The 20703-nt window shown below is 43.9% G+C and overlaps 1 pseudogene; it reads right to left on the bottom strand.

Annotated features, from left to right (window-relative positions):
• Positions 1–738: 738 nt before the first annotated feature.
• LOC123103729 (disease resistance protein PIK6-NP-like) lies at positions 739–20236 on the bottom strand (annotated as a pseudogene).
• Between the last annotated feature and the right edge of the window lie 467 nt (positions 20237–20703).

The following is a 20703-nucleotide window of genomic DNA, read 5'->3' as shown; positions in this document are numbered from 1 at the left end:
TTAAAAAGGAGAAAAGAGAAATGAACAAAAAAATAGAGAAAGACAAAAAATAGAAGAAGAAAAATCTTAGTCCTTCCCCAACTAGGCGACGGCATCGCTCCTGTCTGGCGACTATTGGAATTTGTTCGGAGTTTAAAAAAATCTCATTTGCAAAAAAAATGTTCAACAATTTGAAAAATGTTCTGGCAAATTTAGAAAACTTTTTTGATATCATTTATTTAATCTCATTTCTGAAAAATGTTTTGGAATTTATTTTTTTGTTCGTGCTCTCAGAAAATGTTTGTGTTCACAATTTTGTTTGTGCTTTTCAAAAAATTATTCGCATTTTGAAATTCTGAACAATTTTTTAAAGACACAAACATTTTTTGAAATTTCCTTACAATTTTCGAAAATGCAAATATCTTTTAATTTATGAACAAAATTTGGAAAAATAACGACCTTTTGAAATTTTGAACAACATGTTTAAAGCGTGGCTATTTTTTGAAATAGAAAGAAGGAACATAACAGGAAAAGGAAAATAAATAAATAAATAAATAAATAAATAAATAGAAGGATATTATGGAAAAAAGACCAGTTCACGAAGTGTTTCTAAAATCTTTTTCAAATTCCCAGCCCATCCATTACTTAATGTTTCTAGCTTTAGATTGTTCACCAAAGGCATGTTGTCGCAGTAGTTCTGAACGTTAGATACAAATTATGAAAAGTCCATATTACCCGTTATACGTATTGCGAGGGGGTTGTACCAAAGCGGCACTCAATGTTTCCTTTGTCTTGTGGCGCTTCTTCTATTTTCTCTCCAAGACAATAGGCTAGAAACGACACAGATACATACATGGCACGAAATAACAAGATCGACCGACAAGCACGAATGGAACTATGAACGATTAACTGGTGATTGCTAGATACTGTAGTTAGTTGGAAATAACAACAGTACTCCTAGCTTGCATCGGATTGTTGGGCGTGATTAGCTCTGGATAAGAATCAAACAACCTTTACGACTTCAAAGGCCCTCTTCAGGATGGGACGATTTGGATTCTCGGCGAGTTCAGTCCGCAGGTATGCCAATCCAGTGTCATCGAAGTAATCTTGGAGCACAACTTCCTTGAGGCTTGCGAGCGATGGTAGGCCCAAAAGCGACTCGTTGTTGATGTCTGCAAAACGAAACTTGAGCAGCTCAAGTTTACAGGCTGCTCCTTGTTCAAACTTCAAGCAATTGAGCGTTGGTCTCAGTTCCAGCACCATCAGCCTCACAAACGTCCCCGGCAGGAAACTGAGATAGACCTCTTCACCCTTGAACGACTTCTCCAGCAGATGCAGGAATGTCAGGTTTGGTAGATTACCAATGACTTGTATGGCAGCATCATGCTCTGATATGGTAGAGTTGCGCAGCTTTAGTTTCACCAGATTTTTCAGCTCCTGGATCCATTCTGGCAATTTCACCAGGTTGCCATACAACTTGAGGCTCTGCAGGTTCTCTGGAGGTGACGACATCCCATCCAAGCAGCCAGATAAACCTGGCTCCCCCTCTGACCGGATTGACAATGACTCTAGATGTCTCAGCCCAACAATTGCTGAACAAAGCTCTTGTCCATTTTCCTTATTGACACCAGTCACTCCCAACTTGCGCAACCTGGTGAGTCCTTTTATGTCCTGTAGAATGATCTTCCCTCGTCCGATGTTAACAACACCCAGTGTGTGCAGGGCTTTCAGCTTCGTCATCCCACTTGGCACTAGAACACCATGTGCGTCCAAGCGCGTCGCAAGCATCGGTAATATGCAGCAGCAAAACATAGCGCATACATCACGGTGGCTCATGCCATCACCTAACAAAGATTCAGGTGCACAACAAGCAAGACAACACAACATTGTCCCTAATAATAAAGTGCATGGCCGGCACTTCATTACCTTTGGAATATGACCTACAGCTTGTTCCCATGAAACGAAATCCTCATATGCCGGTATGATCCCAGCACGAAGATGATTTAGCTTCTGAAGCTTGATGATGCTCTTTGGCAACTTGAGAATTCCAGTTCCTCTCACATCTAGAGTCTCGAGTTGCCTCAGATTACCCAACGACTCTGGCAGGTCAAAAATTGATGGACATGCTCTTAGGGAAAGATATCTTAGGTGAAGAAGTTTCCAAATATGCTTAAGGTGGTGATGACGCAGATCTTTTGTGTCTTCCAAGTCTAGAACTCGGAGCATACTCATCTTGTCAGAAATGAAAAATGATTTCCACTGACCGAAAACTGTTAATGACCGCAGACGGAACATGTCCACTATGCTCTCAAACTCACTCTTATCCCCCTTCCAGTTGCCATTTATAGCCAGGTGGCGCACCGTGGCCTGGCTGTTTGAGATGCAACCTTCTTCAAGTGTAAAAACAAGATTTTCTTCCATTGACTTTGAGATGCCAATTTCACGGATGAGATCATGGACTTGACAGGAATCAATCTCTTTTGTACTATGAATTGACTTTTCAGACGGTAGGATCATGCTCCTGCTCATCAGTTCCATGAAGTAGCTATCCGCTATTTGCACTGCAGACTTGCCGCGCACCTCCCTTGAGTAACCCTCCGCAGTCCACCGACGCACCAAGCGTCCCCGCCCAACCCTGTAGTCTTCAGGAAATATAGGCATATATAGGAAACAAGACTTGAGGTGATAGGGTAAACCATCATAGCTTCTCATAAGGACGGTTTTTATGGTCCCAAGCTCTGGATTCATTGTCAACTCAGCACTGATATGCTCATTCAGTTTCCTCCATTGGAAAGCGATTTTTGGTTGGTTTGCCAAGAAACCACCTATTGTCACTATTGCAAGAGGAAGTCCGTTGCATTTCTTGAGGATCAGATTTGCTTGTTCAATCAAAGTAGGATACTGCTCATCCAAATTTGTAGTCCTGCCAAATACCTGAAATTGAAATGATTTATGATTTTAAGTACATCCAAAATAATACTGGATACATATTATTCTAATTTAATTGTTAGACATATGATGGAATACATATGTTTTCGCTTTAAAATGTAATCTTTGTGTTAAATTAATTGGTTAGGTGGCTAAAACAGAATGTCCCAAAAACTACACAAACGAAAATGAACAAAACTTTCATTGTACCACTGAAGAAGGGCGCATTCCCTACATACCACGAGATAATTGTTTAAGAGTTGTCTACTTCTCTTCATGAATAGGCGGTGCATTTACGTGCATGTGAGTGGGTACTCCCTCAGTCCGGCTTTATTAGGCCTAAAGACAACTGCTCTTAGACCAGGACACAGAGTAATTTGCTCATATAATTCTTTCATTCAACTCCCAATGCACTCTCTCACATGTATGCAGCCAATAAAAAAGCACGCATAAAGTGTATTAATTTTTTAGCCATGACACCAACAACAATGACTTTCAATGCAACCAATGAAATAATTGCATGCATGCACCTTTCCAAAGCGAGACCTTAATTATAAGGCTGGTCATAGTGGGGAGTAACTTAGACTAGTAACATGCATATGTTACTAGTCTATGTTACTACCTCTATAGTGCATAGTATTATAGATTAGTATCATATGTGGTCTTATTTATTGTCATGCATGACACATAGTAGCACCACATTTATTATGCTACGGTATCTACCTATGTTACTATACCCATCTTTCTCTTCTTTAATTGCCTGCCACATAAGCATGTTTGCAAGTCCCAAGTACATGATACTACTTATGTTACCCCCACTATGGCTAGCCTAAGAAGGGGCATGCTTGTGATGCTGAGAGGCCTAATAAACCCGGACGGAAAGAGTATTTAACTTCATTTTAACCACAAAAGAAGAAAAAACTACAAAGAACATCATAATTTATCGCTATAAGTAATATTTTTCTTTCGGCCCATAAAATATATCTGTATCTATGCCTAATAATATCTATGTTTTTATCTAATCGTTATCTTTGTCTTTACCTAATAATAAAGCGTCTATCGCTTCTTACTACCGTAAATTCGTCTGCTTTTCGTCCGCTGTCATTCTTCCCATATTTATTTTCTATATCCAAGTCGAAGATGGTATTAATCTCTCTACATATCCCTCCGCTACGTTGTTGTTTTTCTTGCGGCTCCCATCTACGATATTGGGAAACCAGCGGCACTTGACACGCAGGCAAGCACGACCGTATTACAATTTACAAACAAACTCCTAGGCAAAATCTTATTTATAGAAAGAGAAAAATCAACAAACAACGCACGCACGCACTGTTTCGATCATGGCGGCTTGATTCACGTAATGTCAGCTCGATTGTGAGCTCGCGTGCTAGGGTCAGCCGCAACCGAGGCGAGCGCGCCCATAATCGTCGGGAGACTGGCGGCGGCGGCGGCGGACGAGGGGCTTTTCCAAGGATTCATCGCGTCCTTCCACGGCACGGTCATGGAGAAGGGTGCAGATGGAGCGATTGACGGCCATCTATATAAGGCATCGGTGAGCAAGGCGGAACCTGCTGTCGTCGTTGATATTGATGATGATAATGGCAAGGACGCAGATGCAGGTAAGAGCTCTATGCTAGGATTCATATTCAGCATTACGATCACGATGACATGCCGCTAGGCGTGAGTTCAGATGAGCAAAAGGCCATCAACATTAAACACACATAATGAACGCTGCTTATGAGCGGATCATCGTCATCTCCTAAGCCAACTCGCTCATCCACTCCAACCACGCGTAGAGGCCTTCTGCGACAAGCAGTGCCGGCTGCGGTTGATCATCAAAGTCTGGAACTGGACGTGTGCCCATTATGGTGATCGTCATGCTCGGCGGGATTCAGATCATGGGGATGCTCCTGCGTGCTTACACCATCCAACGCACGCTTTCATGGATTGCTGGGCTGGAACGACTTCGTGTGTCTTGTCGAGCAATGGTTCGAAACAAGCATCGGTAGCGCCCGGGAAGGGGACTTCAACACCTACTTCTACGCCTATGAACTCGCTGAGATTTGGCTCGTTTGAGCCTGCTTCTGCTCCTCCTAAACTATGGAGTGATCTGGTGGAATCTGATGACTTGGTTGAGCACTCGCTTCCTCCTCTTGACTTTGGGGTTCATGACACAGCTGTTGGTAGTTGCTCAGATGGTTTTGTTTCGGTGGTGGCCGCCGCGGAGTGTGCACCTTTTTCGGCGGCGCCTGCTCGGACATGATACCGAGTTTCCTTTCGAGGGTGGGGAGGCTCATGGGCAGGCGGCCCCCAGTTCCCCCGCTGCTCACGGTGGTGCTTCGCAGCAGACGAGGTGCCCGGTGACGCCTTGCGCGGCTGCGGTCGTACCGCGTCCTAGTGGTAGTGTCGGGTCGGGAGGGGGGCGTGGGCAGGTGGCCTCTGCCCCTACCTCTCCCTTGGCGCCGCTGGAGGGGGCGGCTTCTGCCACATCCCCTGCCTTCGGACCCAGGCCGACGCCGCTGGGCGCGCCGGGCCCCGAGACGATGGTGGCTGGAGGAGCTGCACCGGTTCAGGCGACGTCACCTGGCACCACCCTGGCGGCTTCAGCTCTGTTGAGCCCTATTGGGTGTCGGGCAGGAGGCCCTACCCCGAACGGGGCCGCGCGGGACGAGATCATCGCCTTCGAAGGGATTCCGGATCCTGTGTCCGAAGGTCGGCGGATGAGCTGCCGTCTCCAGGATCAGTCGGATGTTGATGATATGCAGCTAAGGTGTGCCATGCGGGCGGCCAAGCTTCGTGACATTGAGCTCATTACTGGTATGTCAGTCAATACCTCCAATTCTATTTTGTATTTTTCTAATGATGAGATTATACATAATGCAAATCAGTTGGGCATTTCACTAGATAGTAATGATAGTGAAATTTCTAAATCTGTTAATGATATCCTGGATCTTGAAGCGGAGCGTGCTCTAGAAATGATTCGAAACTTAGAAGTGATCAAACCTATGAACGATTGAATACAGATGTGTTGGGGATTAGGGTACTTGATAGTTTCTATGCGGATCTTGCACCCTCACTTCCTGAAACGGAGGAGGATGAGTGCCCTATCTCCCCAAGAGTTTCCATTCTTGCAGATGCTCCGCTGGTTAGGTCCAATGAGCTCGGTTGTGAGGACCGAGTAGAGGACTAAAACAAGCCTAAACGCAAGTGGAAACGTAAGATTTATCCGGCTTCGGCTATGTGTAGAAGTGCTAGGGCCCGGACAACTAAAAAGTTTCATGATGAAATATGAAAGGAATTTTTTGGAATAACAGAGGTCTTAAGGACTTGGCTAAAAAAAGGTTTCTAGCGGATGCATCTATAGAGCACAAGTTGGATTTTATCGCCCTCTCTGAAACTGGAAGAGACAGTTTTACTCCCCAGTTTCTTAGTACTTTATCGGGAGGTGTTGATTTTGATTGCCATTGCTTGCCTCCAAGAGGAAGATCCGGTGGGATTTTACTTGGGGTTAAATGCGATACGTTGGAAGTTCGAAATGTGGTTGTGGGTGATTTTGCGGTTAAGTTTCGAGTAAGATCGAAGGCCGATGGGTTTAATTGGGCATTGGTGGCAGTGTATGGCGCCGCGCAGCCTGAACTTAAACCAGACTTTTTGGCGGATCTAGTCCGTATTTGTGGTAGCGGGACCCTCACAATTCTAGCTGGGGGCGATTTTAACATTATTCGACGTTGGGAGGAAAAAAACAATGATAACTTTGATGGCAGATGGTCGTTTATGTTCAATATAATCATTGAAAGCTTGGATCTTCGAGAGATAGAGCTTTCCAGTAGAAATTTCACTTGGGCCAACACGTTACAAATTCCTACGTTTGAGAAGCTGGATCGTCTCCTAGCTAGCGTCGAATGGGAGCAGAAGTTTCCCCTTGTGATGGTCCAAGCGTTATCTCGCGTGATATCCGACCATACCCCATTGCTGGTTGACTCTGGAGAAGCAACGCATGTGGGCAACAAGAACACTTTTTCTTTCGAATTAGCGTGGTTTGAAAGAGAAGGGTTCCTGGATCTGATAGCACGAGAATGGGTTAAAGATTCAGGGGGGAGGTCGAATGTTGAAAGATGGCAGAATAAGATAAGGCACCAAAGACAAGTTTTACGTGGATGGGCCAAACATTTGAGTGGGATATATAAGGTTGAGAAGGAAAGGCTCCTTCTACTTATTCAACCCCTAGATACCAGGGAGTTGGAAACTAAAGTGGAGGCGGATCTGAGACTGAAAGAACTGCTTCGAGAGGACGAATTGAAGTGGGCACTGCGAGCTAAAGTTCGCAAAATCGTCCAAGGGGATGACAACACTCAATTCTTGCATATGATTGTGAATGGCAAGCATCGAAAGAAGAGGATCTTTGAGCTTGAGCAAGATGAGGGTACAATTTTAGAAGAGGACAACCTAAAATTACACATCATTAATTAGTATAAGCAGCTGTTTGGACCTCCTGAGGATAATTTCATATCCTTGGATGAGTCAAGGACCGAAGATATCCCTCAGCTAGTTGCGGATGAGAATGATAATCTGACCGCCCCATTTTTGGAGAAAGAGGTGTTTGAGGCAATTTCACAAATGAAGAATAATAAAGCTCCAGGACCGGATGTTTTTTCAGCGGAGTTTTATAAGAAGTGTTGGCACATTGTCAAGGGAGACTTGCTCCCGATGTTCCATGATTTATTCTGTGGACAATTACAGCTGTCTCACGTAAACTACGAAACGATCACTTTGCTTCCTAAGAAAACATAGGACGTGCGGATTGAACAGTTCAGGCCAATCTGTCTTCTTAATGTCAGTTTTAAAATTTTCACCAAGGTGGGGACTAATAGGCTTACAAAGATTGCGCATAGTGTGGTGCAGCCGTCCCAAACTGCTTTCATGCCGGACAGAAACATCCTAGAAGGGGTTGTAGTTTTGCATGAAACGCTCCATGAGATCCACATGAAAAAACTTGATGGGTTGGTTTTCAAATTGGATTTTCAAAAAGCATACGATAAAGTAAAATGGCCATTCCTTCAGCAGGCATTGCGTATGAAAAGGATTCGATCAGGCCTGGAGACACCAGGTAGATTCTTTCACACAAAAGGGAGTGTTGGGATCAAAGTGAATGACGACATTGGTCATTATTTCCAGACACACAATGGCCTGAGGCAAGGTGACCCGATGTCACCGACTCTTTTCAACATAGTGGTCAACATGTTGACAATCCTAATAGGAAGGGCTAAGGATGACTGCCAAGTAGGGGGCCTCGTTCTGCACTTAGTGGATGGCGGAGTGTGGATCCTTCAGTACGCTGATGATACTATCATCTTCATGGAGCATGATTTGGCAAAACCAAGATACATCAAGCTTGTGTTATGTCTGTTCGAACAATTGTCGGGGTTAAAGATTAACTTTCATAAAAGTGAATTGTTCTGCTTTGGAAGAGCTAAATATGAACAAAAAGCTTACAAACAATTGTCCGGCTGCGAATTGGGGTCTTTACAATTCACGTATTTTGGTATACCAATTCACCATCGCAAGCTCTCTAACAAAGAATGGAAGTGCATTGAGGATCGATTTGAAAAGAAACTAAGCTGCTGGAAGGGCAAGCTTATGTCATAAGGAGGCCGATTAATTCTTATTAATTCGGTTCTTACGAGTATGCCTATGTTTCTCTTGTCCTTTTTGAGGTACCAGTTGGCGTCCGGAAAAGGTTACACTTCTATCGATCGCGCTTCTTCTGGTAGAGTTATGAATTAAAACGAAAATACAGACTCGCTAAATGGGATATCATTTGTAGACCGAAAGACCAAGGGGTTCTCGGCATTGAAAACCTAGAGGTGAAGAACAGATATTTACTCAGCAAGTGGTTGTATAAGCTATCTGTAGAGACTGATGCCACGTGGGACCAAATCCTGCAGAACATGTAGTTTTATTCCAAAACACTATCCATGACGGTGAGGCCGACTGATTCGCCTTTTTGGAAAGGACTGATGAAAGTGAAATCAGCCTTTTTCAACACGACAAAATTTATAGTTGGAAATGGTACTACCACCAGGTTTTGGGAGGACACATAGCTAGGGGAGACGCCCCTTGCACTCCAATATCCTTCTCTCTATAATATCATTTTAAGAGGACTCTAGCGCGAAATCATTGTGAAGCATGGATCCACCTTGTGGGAAGATTGATGGAGGTCCACCTTTCTCAACAACCTGATCAGTTGAGCTGGAAACTAACATAGAATGGCAAGTTTTGGGTTAAATTCATGTATTTGGATGTTATCAACTCTAGCGTCATTCCGCGTTCGACACATGTGTGGAAAGTCAAAGTGCCTTTAAAATCAAAGTGTTTATGTGGTTTGTCCACAAACAAGTCATTCTAACTAAGGACAATTTGAGAAAACGCAATTCGACAGGATTTACATGATGTAGCTTCTGTGATTCGGAATAATCCATCAAACACCTTTTTCTCGAATGTCCCTTGGCAAAAAAATTGTGGGGACAGTGCACCTTGCTTTCAATATTACTCCTCCGAATACGATCAACATGTTATTTGGAACGTGGTTAGATGGGTTAGACTCCGTAACTGCGAGACATATCCGTGTAGGAATATGTGCTTTATTATGGACAGTATGGAACTGCAGAAACGATTTGTTTTTTAAAAGAACATTATAAATTTATTTCTTGCAGGTTGTCTTCCGGGCCACTACACTCATCTGTATGTGGTCGTTACTCATTCCGACGGAGGCCAGGGAGCGTTTGGTTACTGGATCTATCTGATGGGAGATGGTTGCTCGGGATATCTTCAACCGGTTTGGATGGCGGTCATGTAATAGGATAGTTATTTAGTTTTTTATCTTATATTTGCCGGACAGTTGTGACTATCCTGTCATGTTGATTTTGCTCTTTGTGAGCTTCTTTACTTTTAAGACCTGAAGACTTGTGTTGAACATGTTGCTTTTATTAATAATATGTCTGCATGCAGAGGGCCTAGCCCCTTTTCGAAGAAAAAAAATCCCGCTCCGGAGCAGGGCGCTGCTCCCGGCGCTAAGGCTGCTTAAGATCCAAGATATTTTGATGGTCACAGGAGCTATTAGACGACATCGTGTTTGTTGGCGTAGGGCGAGCTGATGGCCTTGAACCTCTGCTATCTTACAATTTCCTCTCTCGCCTGATCTCGGAAATGCGCTCTATGCCAGTTCCCTGCAAGCGCTTTCAGCCATGACATCAAGTTCAGCTGCCAGACCGTGAATGTGTTAGTCGTGCTCATCATCTGCCCATGATGACGCCCAAGAGAAGTCGGGGAAGGAGAAAAGGATGTTGTTGTCGTGGTTGTCGTGACGACTTGCTGTGGACATGGTCGATGCCATCGATGGCTAGCCATGGAAGAGCGCCTCGCGGCCTCCAGAAAATATGGATGCACGGGCTTCTGCTACTAACCTTGCGGATCATTTGCTGTTGCCGTGTTGTGACATATACACTATGGGGAAGAAGCTCCTGGTTTGATTTACAGGTGATGATAGAGATTCGTTTGGGATCTACTTTTGACAGGCCAATCTGGTTTGTTGCTACTGGGTGGCTTCCCGGCCGTGATGCTACAGTGCGCTACGGAGAGGTATAGAGGTATCCCATGTATGTACATTATACCATGGTGTTTCATCATTCGATTTTGAGGTTTGACTCCTTTGTTAGTGTTATATTGATGGTGGCCTTTGGCCTTTTGTATTCTTGACTTTTGGTATCCTTATGTACATCATATATAGGGTGGTTTTAGCCTTCTAGTAATATAAGTTACATTATAATATGGTATCGAGCCTAGTTTCAGAGTTTTTTTTGGTGTTGCAACTCGCCTCCTGACCCAACCTTACACGTTGCGGTCGCTTTCTTTGCCGGTTGTTGTTGTTGTTGTTTTTCTCGGCTCCAGGCCAGCTCGATCCGGCGGCTCTCTCGCCGATCTGCAACGAGGTCGCCGCCACCACCTTTCACCATGGCCGCCGCGCCTCCACTTCCCGCCGAGGTCGCCGTCTCCACCTTCCGCCATGGCCGCCGCGCCTGCACTTCCTGCCGAGGTCGCCGCCTGCACCTCCCGCCGCGGCCGCCGCACCTCCACCTCTCGGTGAGGCCGCCGTGCCCACCTTCCGCCGTGGCCGCCGCCGGCTCCAGGCGTGGGCGCCCTCTCCACACCGTATATTGGTGTTAATGCTTTCTATGTGCACGCCGTTGTTTAGGATTATGTTATTGTTCCTCAGTATGTGCCTTCCGAGTTACAACTAGCGGACTTCTTCACGAAGCCACAGACTAGAGCGCAACATAGATTTCACCTCTCCAAACTCAGTGGTGTGGATCCACCATGAATTTTAGGGGGGGTTGTTAGAGTTATGTTGATGGTGCACCTTTGGCCTTTTGTATTCTTGACTTTTGGCATCCTCATGTACATCATATATATAGTGGCTTTGGCCTCCTACTAAAAATGTCTACTCTGGTACTGAATGTTCAGCAACGTCTTCAAAAGAGAACAATTCAAACCTTAGATGTACAGTATATTTGACGGATCCCTCTAATTTGTACTTCAAATTACAGTGTATAATTTGTTTGGACATCATATATATTTCATGAAGACGTCTAAGTTGGACTTGAAATTACAGTATAAATTTTCCTTTCAACTTGCTAATTCAATTTTACTTATTTTAAACTCTATAGTAATTCTAAACGGTATAATAATCTATACAATGTTTTCCAAAGAATGTTTCTTCACATCCTCTTATATCAAATTTGATGTGAGATGGGTTGTAAATATCTAAATAGTTTTTATATAGAGTTGTTATTTAAATTACATAAGATAGACAATGTAATGTGCATTTTCAGAGACAAAATAGGTAAATTTTATGCATACATTTTTTTTACACCACTGTGGTGTGAAGGAGGCATGCGAGGAAACGCGTAGCAGCCGCCCTCCACAGTTAATAGCGACCGGTAGTATGAGAGATGGTGCATGGACCAGGGAAAATATCTGGTGCACCGGAGCTTGTGGTGCTACCGGTGCACCACACTCATATTGTGCTTTTAAAATGTTCAAAAAATTATGTAAAAAATTTAGCACGCTTGCACAACATCAATGTAGATTGTCATAAAATTTTAAGTCAAAATTCAAAACATAACTCCCAAAACAAAAATGACAAATTCAGCACTGAATAGTACATAACATAACTTGGGCTTTAGATTTGGTCCATTATTACACTGACGTTAAATTTGTCATTTTTGTATCTCAAAAAACATTTCAAATTTTTATATGAAATTTTGTGACGTCATAGATTGATGTTGTATTAACATGCTAGAGATTTTTTCAGATTTTTAAAAATATTCTATGGCATCCGGTGCACCGGTAGCACCACAAGTGCGGGTGCACCGGATACATTCCCGCATGGACCAGATGCAGGGGGCATATATGGATAAGGACTAGGGGAGGGCCGCCATCCGTCCAGCTCGGATCCGGCTTGCCTGCTCCCTTCCCATGCTCCCATCCGTGCTCCCACTTCATCCTACGATTGTCTTTTTTCCCTTTTCCTTTTTAATCTAATCATCTCCCCCTTGATTTTAAGGGGGTGGGGCCGGGCCTAATTATGTTCCAATCAAATCATGCCACGTATGCGGGAGCATGGATGGGCGCACGCGGAGGGAGCAGGCAAGTCTCGTCCGTCCAGCTCGAGAGATTAGTTTAAACAGTTGTGCTTCATGTTCCAATAACACGTGTGATATACTTATCAGGATAGTGGGGTGCCATATTATTTTTCTTCCGTTGCAACGCACTAGCTATTTTGCTATTGCTATGCTAGTAATAAAAAACTATTATTGCTTCTGCCAGCTCACCATCGTGGCCATTTTGCCAAAAAGAAAATAACCTTGTACTTTTTGATAATTGAACCCACTGCACGGTCACTTTTTCAGTGAATCTGAGAAAACGTTCTATTTTTATAAATAAACCCCTGCATTTGTATGAATTCAACCCACGATCCTTTAAGTGGTGGTCCGTTGTAGCTGCGACTGGTTTGGCGCTCGGGTGAGGAGGAGCTCACAGGGCGGCTGCCACTGCCGTCTTCGAGCTCGCCAGCGTGGGTCGGCTATGGCGTGGTGCGGGACGAGGAGCGCGAACGGCTGCCGGCCAAAGCGGTTCAGAGGGAGCGCTAGGATGTAGGCCAGTTGGCATGAGCTCGGTCCGGCAACTGGTCGCGATGGAGAGGAGGGCGCAAGGGATAAGATGAGACCGACGGTGAAAGCCGGGGCAGTGGTAGCGGGTGGTCGCCGGCAGCGTCGGCCGGGGTCATGCACGCGGGGCGAGACTTCCCTGGTGCTGGTAGCGCGTGATGGGAGGGATTGAGAATATGAGAGAGCAACTAGTTAACGAGCGCTCCTTCGGGAGCCTCATAAAGATCTCAGCGCTACTTGGCGCGCTCTTAGCCTTTCGCCACGTGTCGCGTTCTGGGCGCTTCCTCTAGATTTTACTTTTTTTATTTTCCCGCACGCGTTTTTAGCTTTTTAAACGGTTTTTTGGTTCTTTTCTACATTTTGGTTTTTCACCAGTCTACCTTAGCTTTTCGACAAAAAAAAATTGAAAATTTTCTACTTACGCGAAAAAATGCGTTTTCTTTTTTTCCCTTTCGGAAGAGTCACGGTTTTGCTTCCGCGAGAGGCACGACTTTGCTTTCGCGAGAGTCACGGCCGTGCCTCTCGGAAACGAAGAAAACGTGTTTTCTATTTTTTTTCCTTTCAAAAGTCACGGTTTTGCTTCCGCGAGAGGCATGATTGTGCTTTAGCGAGAGTCACGGCTGTGCCTCTTGGCAACGTAAAAAACGCGTATTTTTTCCTTGAGCGAGAGTCACGGTTTTGCTTCCGCAAGAGACACGGTTGTGTTTCGCGAGAGTCACGGCCGTGCCTCTCGAAAACGAAAAAAACGTGTTTTCTATTTTGTTTTCTTTCGCGAGATTCACGGTTTTGCTTCCGTGAGAGGCACGGTTGTGCTTTCGCGACAGTCACGGCCGTGCCTCCTCGGAAACGAAAAAAAAACACGTTTTCTCTTCTTGTTTTCCTTCACGAGAGTCATAGTTTTGCTTCCGCGAGAGACACGGTTGTGATTTGGTGAAAGGCACGGGCGTGCCTCTTTCGTAAAGGGAAAATACCTATGCTCCCGGTTCGGGTTTTTCGTCCAGTTTTTTTCGTGAAAAAAAAGTTCGTCAAAACCTATCAACATGGGATCTAGTTTTGAAGATCTTGGCGGGAGGAATCCAATGGTGAAAGCGGTTTGAGATTTGGACGCACGGTTTAAGAGATAAAAACATTTTGAATAAACGGATCTACGAAAAAAAGGGAAAACTCTCATGTTGCGACAAGTGGTGCACATGCAGCGTGCCACTTGTTGCAACCTGGAGAGGTTGAAGTGATCTTTGCAACGAGTACTCCTCAACTAGTGATTTCGAGAATATGAGGGAGCTGCGGGGAACGAGGGGAGAGGCTGCTCGATCCGGAGGGGCTCACGATCGCTAGGTTGACTGTTGGGGTGGCTGGGCCTCGTGAGGTACAAGGGTTGGGCCGACCCGGGCGGCTAGCTGGGCTCTGCGAGGCCATGTTGGATCGTAAGCCCCGTGAAAGCATAGTTTTAAAAACCGGACCGAACCAGCGGTCAAACCGGAAAAACCGGAACCGAAAGACTCAGCTGTTTTTAAGCTAATAAGACCGTTTTGCAATCAGACCGAAAAAAAAATGGTCGAACCGGACGGTTTTCTGGAAAACTGGTGAAAAAACCGGGTCACTGAACAGGGAAAAACCCGGAAAAATGTTTTAATAGAAATTGAGAAAGTGGGATTCGATCCAAGGTTGTGTGCGCAGTGATCCAAGGTTGTGTGCGTAGTACGCGGTTCCTGCCCATGACCCAATAACCAACTTCATTGAGCTACTTTGTTGTCCGCTATATGGATATAACTTTATTTGACCATTGTTTCACACCATATTTGCACATATATTAGTCAACATATATTATTTTATTGCTAAAGAAACCAGCAATCGAACCGGTGAACCGGCAGTCCGACTGGAAAAAACCTGAACCGACAACCTTTTCGGTTCGGTTTTTTAAACAATGCGCGAAAGAGGAGAATAGCAGCCATGCACTAAGAAAACAAACCTTTGTCTCAAAAAAAAAAACTTTATGTTCGTGCGTTCAGAGCTGTGCATTTGAATGTTATTTATTTCTTGGTGTGTTGCTGCTATCAATTTGTTTTAAGTTTGAAAAAATATCGTCAAGCCCCCCATCAGTATTCATATAAAGGAGTCCGAGATAGAAAAACAAGTCGCGAGGACAACTCGAGTCAAGGCATGACATCCTTGCTTCGGTCCGTGTCAAAGAACTCGACGCGGTATCTGCAGCAACACTACAAATCGTCAAGCGCCCCATTAGTATTCGTAATGTAGTCGATTTTTTATCATGCCAATATAAACGCACGGCCAAAATATTTATAGCCCAAATAATTGGCTTTGGTATAAAGACACCAAATGGACTCGTCACTGAAACTGACCAAGTCGGATCCACATACCATTTAGACCCGCCACGTGAGATCCAATGTGGGCTAGCATACTCAATCTGATAAGTATATTCGTCGTAGGTTTTATGATGGTAGTTTTATTTTAACTTGGGGCTCTTGATCTCCTCCCTTTCCTCCCTATCTCCTCCCTCCTGACCCCCTCTCCCAATCTGATCTCGGGCATCAAGCGTCGTCGTCTTCTCCTCGCCACCGCCGGAGCTCCGAGGGGCAAAGCCCAGACGGGGGATGATGGCGGAGGCGGGGCCTTCCTCCTCCTCGGCTCCGGGATGCTGTTTCGGTGTAGATCTGTGCTGGTGTGCTGGACATGTGCGCGGTTCAGCGTCGATGCCATAGCGGTGAGGGCTCTCCGCCGTTGATGGCTCACCCATGCAGGGCAGCGGTTACAGGCGGTGGTCCGGCTCCATTAGTACGGTTTCCTGTTGGACCACATCACCCATGAGTGTGTTGGATGATGGATGAGGTCGATCTCGTGGTCCAGGCAGGAATATGGGCATGAATTTTTTCAGCGAAAGCTTGGTTCCGTCTCGGCCAGAACCGTCTACGGTGGCAGCTGGGTTTCGAACTAGATACCGTTCGATGGATGCGCGCAGGCGGCAGGCGCTATTTGGCATCATGGTGGCGTTGAAGGCAGAAGGGTCTGACAAGATTAGTGCATTGAGTGCTCTTGAAGACGAGACTACGGAAGAAGGTGGCGACGGATTCCACAGTGTGCGCATGCGGGTATGCTAAGGGCCTGCTGGAACGATTGGCATGGTGAGGTGACCGGATTTATTGATGTGCATGTAGTGCAGTCAGGGCACATCATGAATCTTGTAGGTAGTGCAGCAATTTTCGTTAAGAAGGTGGCCTTGAGTTGATCTATGTATTTACTCCCTCCGTCCCAAAATAATGGACTCAACTTTGTACCGACTTTGTCGGTACAAAGTCGAGTCACTTATTTTACGACGGATGGAGTATTTCGTAAGACCTTCTTGAATGATGCAATAAAGATGGTTGTATGCATAGCTCGAGGTAGAGGCCAGTGGTAATCATCCTTTAAAGAAAAACCTAGCGATTACCAAATGAAGATATGAATGTCTTCAGAAAAGCATCATAAATCGACTTTATGACGATGCTATGACCAAATTTGAGCTTCACAGGTTTAGAATATTTCTTGTAATACCTTTATATCAGTATAAACAGTCACATGTGTCATAGCCCAAACATTTATTGTTAGAATCTACAAGATATACTCCCGCCAAAAAAAAGAATCTACAAGATATACATTTATGAACAAACACATGAAGTGAGAATCCATACCTTTTTCATGAAGAGATCACGCGCGCTTCTGTGTCCTAGCCTTTGGAGTTCGCATATATTTTTATGCTTGTTTGAACAATGATTAGCAATATCCTTTATTCTTGTGGTGACTATGATCCGACTTGATGTTTCCATTGCAGGAAATTGTGGTATTATAGTATCCCATTCTGTATTGGATGATAGATCATCGAGAACAATCAAGTATTTCTTTCCTTCTAAATATCTAACCATCTTTTTCACTTCACATCCAATCTGCATAGCTATCTCCTCGATAAGCTTGTCAAGACTGAAAGGTCGCAGAATCGTGACACAAGCACGCTTCTCAAACTTCCCACTAAGCTCTTGGTAGACATCTCTGACTAGTGTGGTTTTTCCAATACCACCCATTCCCCACAAGCTTATCACTTCAAGTTGTTGGCTATCTTCATTTAAAACTAGTTTTAGGATTTCTGACTTTTCTTTCTCACGCCCAATGAGTTGAGTGTCCCTAAAAACTGCTAGTGTCTCTCTGTGATTAAGAATCTTCTTATTGCCAGAGCCGTCACTGCCAGCAATGCCTGTATTTGAGCTACTCCTGGCCTCCATTGAATCTATCCCATTATGAGATCCCTATACACAAGCAAGGAATTAATGACGACATGTTGATTTGTTTCCTCCAAGACAATGTTTAGTCAAGTATTAAATCTTACTATTATTTTTATAATAAACAGATCTAACATTAAGTATATAATATATCTCATTCGGAAAATATTGATACATTAGAGATATAGCAGATCTTGAATCTGATGATAATCATAATGAGTAGTGCTAACTATGATAATTTCAATCATGCTGATGGTAGATGCATCACATTACATCAGGGTTGGTAAGGTATGGTCCCATATATGGCCAGAAAATTGTATGTAGAGAGTATATCTATAATGATTGTATTGTTTCTGGTCAACTGAACATATTTATTAATGATTGTATTGTGTTTACCTTGACCCCACAACTAACAACAAGGACAAGTTCAAATTTAATCAGTATTGGATACATACAAGGCAAAATCTTGGTTTGCAGACCTTGATATATTACCCTTACCATCTATGTTGGACGGCCACATTTTAAAGATGGTTCCTTTCCAAAAATAAATGTGATAATTTTAATTTATATTCCCCCCAATTAACTTCAATTTACGCATCAGTCCTGATTTTTTAACATGGTCTTCATGATCTAATTGGATGTCTAGACAGTTTAATTGGTGAAAGGAAAAAATATCTAGTCCATTTTATCTTCAAAATCTGTAGATGGTTCATCATCCCATGCCTTATTTAATCAAAATTTTCATAATCATTTTGAAGATATTTTGAGGTGGGATGCTGAGACCAAAAGGTAGGATACACCTGTAAGCCTTCTGTATATATAAATCGGTTATAAAATATAAATTGACAACATAATTTACAAAATTGAAGGCTTACATAAATTAGATTTCAAAAACCAATTATTATTTTTGTGGTTCCTTCAAATAAATGTGGATTAAATAAAATTGTATATTAATTTGTTTTCCAATAAAAATAACATGCAGCCAAAATGCTTAAATTAAATTTCTAAAGCTTTGGTTAACAAAATCAAAAATATGAATTTACATCTCAATTTTGCATAACTTCAGAGGGAGAACTAACAATATTTTAAAGAGGAGATGGTCCTTAAAAGGTTTAATCTGAATCTCCTTAGAATCATTAAGGAAACAGCAACAGTATAGATGTTTTCATGAGAATGTATGGACCAAGGACGTGTTGATCTCAATACTCGTAAGTTGTGAATGTAAAAACTACATGGATGCGGCCAGATAATGCTATGGGGTGTTTCTGATGTCGTTAGTTACAGTGGTTCTGATGTATCTTTCGATGCAGCTCCAAGTGGAATGAAATTAGCGAACAAGTTGAACTAAACGAAGCGTAAGATTGGACAGAGTTTTGAGCATTACCTTCTCATAGAAAGCATAAATATTCTCGTCAACAAACAACTGCTTATACTCTGGTACTACATCCTCAGGCCCTACACATAAGCTTGCAACTCCAGCTTAGTATGCAGAGACTATGATTCGGCTTCCTTTCTTGTTATTCTGGAAGCATGGCTTAATGTCACCCCATTCTTCAATGTTCTGTATGTCATCAAGTACAATCAGGTAAGTCTTCTCATTTACGTATCTCATGAATTCATCAACCAAATCATCTTTCTTCATCATCCCCATCTTCCTCAGGACTTGGATCTTTGTTTTTTCTCTTTCCCCCACACTTTGAAGACAATTTACATGGAATTGTTCAATGATGCTTCGCAAGAACTCTGTTAAACTAAAAGGACGTATCAACCCTGCGATCCAGGCTCGGCACTTGAACTTCTTGTATACCTTTTTATCTTCATAGGCCCTTCTGATGACTGAAGTCTCCCACAAATGACCTGATATTATTCCTGACACCGCGATGATTCTAAGGTCATCATCCTTCTTGTTGATCAATTGAATGAGATCCACTTTTGCTTTCTCCCGTAGGCGCCTTGCTTCGTCGGTGCCAGACATAGCTGTACCAACCATTGCAGACTGTCCACCGATGGTTGCCGACTTGGAGCTAGAGCCCTTGATGAGGTTGTAGCGCATGTTCCTCTGGCTGACATCCTCAACATTGGCTCTCAGCTCCTTCATCTGCTTGGCCACATGGCGCCTATCTGATAGCGTTCGATGGATACGCCACCAGGACTTCTTCCGTAGGCGCACAGCGAATTCCTGAAGGGTGTCCTCGACGTCATAGGCCACGTCGCGGACCTGTTTTACCCACACCTTGACGACCCTATCGTCATCATATCTCTCATCGTGGGCGGTCATGAGAAAAGCCTGCATCATCTCAAGCTCGTTGGTGATGAAGACCTGATCACGCCGGACTCCGAGCTGCAGAGCAACCTCCTCTGCCAGGGCAGATTTTGCATAGCCAAGCGCTCCATCCAGCACGGACTTTCCGATGCTTAGCGCCGTGGCCTCCATTAGCACAGGCGGATGGAGGCAGATCACTGTTTATGCCTTAGTTGTTAGTGTTAGAGCTAGAGCAGCTCTTAGGGCCGGGGAACAAATAACAAGAGAGGGGTGGGAAGCAAACCTTGGTGGTGGAAGCAATCTGGATGGCTATCAATACGCCCTCGGCCACGAAGAACAGCGCTCTCCAAAGCAATTAAGCATATACTCCTATCTAATTAGCAAAGGTAATGTCCAAATTAGGATTGATGATTCAGTGGCTAGAGCGCAAAAGAACGACAAGAATTAATTACCAGCAGCGAAGAAGAATGGATGTCTGGCTGCATCCTGCTCCGACCTACCGGAAGCTCACTGAAGAAGAGAAATGGAGTGAGATACTTTGCTTCAGGTTGTAGCTATTGATTCGACTTCCATCCTCAGAAGCAAAGGTAAATGGAAAGCAGGGGCACAAGAAGCTTCTTTGCTTCTCCCTGAAGCCTAAGCATCCATACATGGTATCTTTACACTTTAGTTTCCTTTGTTTTGGCAAAGATGGATTCCATTCTTCCTGTCTGATTTACATGTGATGATTCTTGGAGTAGGCATGCTGTCCTGGATAAAGGCTAAAGCGTGAGCTCCATTGAAACATCTTTTCCTCACAAAGTCTGATTCTTGGCCTTGACATGCTGTTCTCATTCTGGACACATACAGATATGCAACATTACCCTTGCTGGGGGCTCTCAAATGGATTGGAGCAGCTTAATTCAAACAGTTGGTCTTACAGTTGAGGCAGAGCTGGACGAGATAAAAAAACATAAGTAGCAATAAAGTACTTTATACATGTTTTTTTTCCAGGGGATACTGTATACATGCTTGACACTATTGTCCAGGGACCAGCTTA

This window comes from Triticum aestivum, chromosome 1B (genome assembly GCF_018294505.1).
Source record: "Triticum aestivum cultivar Chinese Spring chromosome 1B, IWGSC CS RefSeq v2.1, whole genome shotgun sequence".
NCBI classification, from domain to species: domain Eukaryota; kingdom Viridiplantae; phylum Streptophyta; class Magnoliopsida; order Poales; family Poaceae; genus Triticum; species Triticum aestivum.
The sequence above is the reverse complement of the archived record's forward strand: the minus strand, read 5'-3'. Positions and strand labels throughout refer to the sequence as shown.